The sequence below is a fragment of the Strongylocentrotus purpuratus genome, unplaced genomic scaffold (genome assembly GCF_000002235.5).
Source record: "Strongylocentrotus purpuratus isolate Spur 01 unplaced genomic scaffold, Spur_5.0 spur5_scaffold_16, whole genome shotgun sequence".
NCBI classification, from domain to species: domain Eukaryota; kingdom Metazoa; phylum Echinodermata; class Echinoidea; order Camarodonta; family Strongylocentrotidae; genus Strongylocentrotus; species Strongylocentrotus purpuratus.
Window position 1 is genome coordinate 8,659,158 of NW_022145601.1, and position 4,434 is coordinate 8,663,591.

The following is a 4,434-nucleotide window of genomic DNA, read 5'->3' on the forward strand; positions in this document are numbered from 1 at the left end:
CCCCCCCCCCCCACCCCCCCCCCCCCCCCCCCCCCCCCCCCCCCCCCCCCCCCCCCCATGGAAGTGAATCGACGACTTCGTTTTCAAGATCATTTCGGAAAGTTTTATCTTTCAAGTTGAACTATTATTATTGAATGCATAAAATACTGCATAATTTAGAACAACTAGAAAACAAAAAAACAGAACAACTTGAAGTCTTGAACAAATAATCAAACAGGAAACCACATTTGCGTCACATAGGCCTACCCTAAAATTGTAATGATGATGATTAAGACGATGTCGGCGATGATGATAATTCCTATGACGAAAATGCTATGCTTTTCCAACCAATATCCTAAAAATATACGCTAATTTATTTTTTAATCAAGATTTGAGAGATGTCGAGAATAATTTGCAGTTTAAAAAAAAAATTAAAAAAATGAAGTGCCATTACTCTCTTTCCAAAGTGTTTACTTTAATAGTGGTAGTTTTTTTGACAAAATGTTGTTATTGTGGATTTTTTTTTTCTTCCCCTCTCCCGATTAGCGATAGAACACTGAAGATTTGACTGAACACATTATTAAAACATCATAGACAAGTCGCAGGATTTTCCAAAGGCAGTAAAAAATTGTTTTTCCAGATCAGAAACTGATAAATAACAGTGCACTTGCATTAGGCCTACAGAGGCAAGGGAAGAAATAAAGAAAGAAATATCAATTATTAAAATAACATGTAGATCGAATTCTACTGGGAAGCAATTTGATTTGGCCTAACGTGTACCCGAGATGTTTCCTTTTTCTATACTTTTGATGCGCGCCCACCATCGGGCGGAATTAGGGCGGGTCTAGGCGGAATTAGGCAAGGAAAATGCCTCACGCAGACGGCGCGCTACGGACAATCGCTTATGATTTCGGGCGTAAGAATGGCATAGCTAGATTTGCTAGAATTTCGGCAACAAATTGGTATACATTAGCGCCTGTATAATTCATTTTCAGAGAAGTTATCTGAGAAAAACTGCCCATCGGGCGGAAACCGGGCAGGGTACGGTACATGGTGGTTAAGTTGCGGGCGCACGGCGGGTGCATAATATGCCACTGTGAGAGCCTAGACAGAGAGTCCTCACCTTTTGCTCACTAACTATTTTCAGTAGAAGCAAAAAAATCAGTCGAACAAATAAGAATTAGAAAGCCTGGAAAATGTGCATACAGTTTAACAATTAACCATGAACATAGGTTTAAGAGGTGGGGGGGAGGAGAGGGAAGGGGCACTCGCCCCCCACCAAAAAAGTTGGGGGGGGGGGGCAAAACGCAGTTTCGCCCCCCCCCCCCCCCAGAAACGCCCGCCCACGCCCCAACCTTCAAAGTAAAGCTGGTTTGAATTTGTTAACCAAAAAGAACATACAAATAATAAAACCTGAATTGAATCACTTACAAATTATTTATATTCCATTCAAAGAAAAGGAATTAAATGTCCTATACATTCCGCATGCCCTTATATTTATCAATGGAGTTTTTTATAATAGCGATACCGATACGCGCATATCGTCAGGATGGGAAAGCGTGTGTGTGTGTGTTTTATTATAGAGGGGAGAAGACTTGAGCTAGCCCCGAACACTGGCATAATGATGGGGTGTATTTCTAATTCGATTCCAGTGATTTACAAATGTTGCTTGAAAATTGAAATGACATGATTTTCCGGTATTTTTCTAAGTTTTTGTTGTAAATCGTACCTTTTTATGCGCCCCCCCTACATTTTTGAAAAAGAATGAGAGCAATAGCAAAAAAAAAAGGGGGGGGATGAGTAACCTGCCAATGTCACAAATGAGGAATCGAAATATGCTCATCTAATTAAAACCCTTGAGCTTACGGGGGTTCCGCCCCTAGACCCCACCAAGGGCCCTAAAGAGGGCCCCTGGATGCTTATCTGACCGTAATTAAATATCTAAAACCCCTGAGCTTCCGGGGGCTCTGCCCCTTGGACCCATCAAGGACCCTACGGCGGGCCCCTGGATGCTCCTTAATGAAATACCTAAAACCTCCGAGCTTCCGGGCGCACTGCCCCCTGAACCCCAACAAGGGCTTGAAAGAGGACCCCTGGATCCTTATCTGCCCGTAATTTAATGCCTATAAACATCCTGAGCTTCCCAGGGGCTCAGTCCCTGGACAGTGGACCCTAGACAATTTACGCTTAATTGCTACGCTCTACCTCATCATTAATGCTACATGTGGCTGCCTCCGTTTACAACTAGAACCGAGGAGTTTCGACGATTACACAAACACCCTAAAGTTGTTATTCACAAGATTGAAATGACGAGGTACGAAGATTCAGTTAAAGTTCACGAACTGTCGTTTATTCACTGGTCGTATGGTCACCCAACCTTCAGATAACAATCTGTAACACAACAGAAAGAGAAACAAACTACATAATGTTCATATTTATGAGACACTACAACAATACATGTGCATATTATATATCATATCAAAATAGCTTAACAAAGTAATTGAAACTACATATAACTTAAACTGACTACATGCACTCCAAAACTGTCTCTTTGTTTTATAAGCAACAAGTTATAAACCTTGGCTAGACAATGAAAATATAAGTCAACTTGCATGTATGTAATTAACTAATTACGCAGTCTATTTACATATGCAACAAAACAACTACAAGTATAAAGAATAATATCCTACTAGATAAGAAAGTACCTGTCTTAAAATACATTATAATACATTATAATGCAGTCACCACCATCTCAGTGGCACTGTAACAAACATGCATAGAGAGCTGAAGAAAGGATAGAGAGGGAGAGAGAGAGAGAGAGAGAGAAAGGGTGAGATCAGAGAGGGGTGGATAGCGATACAGAGAAGAGAGAGAGAGAGAGAGAGTACAGTACAATGCACGCATCTCCTAAGTGCACTGGAAGAGCACACACATAACTTTCCTTGCCCTTCAAGTTCCAAACTATATATAACAAACAAGATAACTAATTCTCTCTCCTAAGCTTACATTACTTCATAAAACAATTCAACATTAACTACCACTATTATATTAGTGAGTTCTTACCAATTCGGGTCTGTAAAATGCTCCACAATCACTGGAAATCAAACTTTTGAAGACGGTTGCAACTAGCAACTTCACTGTTGAGACATTCACTTGAACACTGATGATATACTGCAACTACACATAATATGCGATACATCTACAACACAAGTGCCAACACACAGAATGTATACCCATACATTGTATGCAAAGTACTTTCATTTAGCACTATAAAACAAGGGGCTTCTGTTATATAAGACAAGGGGGCTTCTGTTGACCTAAGATAACAGCAGTACAGGCCTAATACATTGACATGGTAGTCTATATATTCAGACTGAATTAACTAGTCTTCAATAATAAACTTTATATAACGAAATCTTGTAACAATCCTCACTACACACTGCTGTAGTGACATGGCTCCTTTAAATGGCTTGTCCATTTACACTTTAAAACAAGACATGCACTTAAAATCAATACACATGTACATGATAAATACAAATCTGCAACATCTATCACATTGCAATACATTAAAAGGTGAATACTATAAAACATAACTGTTTATGAAACTCGCATGTTAATCCTAGCTTATTGTTCAGATGAGCTGAAAACATTGTTCGCGATTTAATATCAAAGGCTCCTTGAGGGGGAATATACACTGGTCTTCACTTGTGACAGTCAAAATCACTTTTCAACTGGTAACAACAGTACCAACTTCTGGATAGGTCTATCAAGTTCAACGGGAGGCGTTTACGCTTTCCCTCATTGTCCAATATTCCGTCTGCTATCAGTACCTTGACCTTTCGGACGTACGAACACTGACCATAGCATTTAGTCTATCTGGCGGCACCCTTTCGCATGATCAGCGATCACACCCTTCATGAACTCGGTGTAATCCTCCTGGAACTTATGGTTCTTCCTGAATCTGTCTGTCAATTGATTCCATCGCTTGATGGCAAGGGGCTTGTTGTACGGAAGGGACATCTCCTTGGACTTCAGAGGTAGGGGCATCTCATAGTGTCCATCCTCTGTCTTCCTGCCTCCTTTCTCCAACATGCTCATGAACTTCATCTCGTCGATGGAATAGGGCTTTCCCTTCTGATTCATTTTGATGATATCCTCTCCAGCACATTGAGAACCCTTTCTGGGGAGAATACTTCCTTTGCCTGATTGGCATAGGCAAAGCGAGGGTAGTCGTCCTCGACACATGTCTTCTTGCAGAAGACTTCCTGGTTTGCAGACTTGCAAACGGTCCCAACGACACCCCATCCCAGAATGGATCTCTGAGCGTAGGGTTCGTCTTCTCCACCGCAGATGATGTCCCTGGGTCTAATGGCTCTCGGGCAGTCATTGCCGATGAGAAGTCCAACTTCTATTGCTGGATTGTATGGCATGAGGTCGTCGGCAATGGGGGACAGA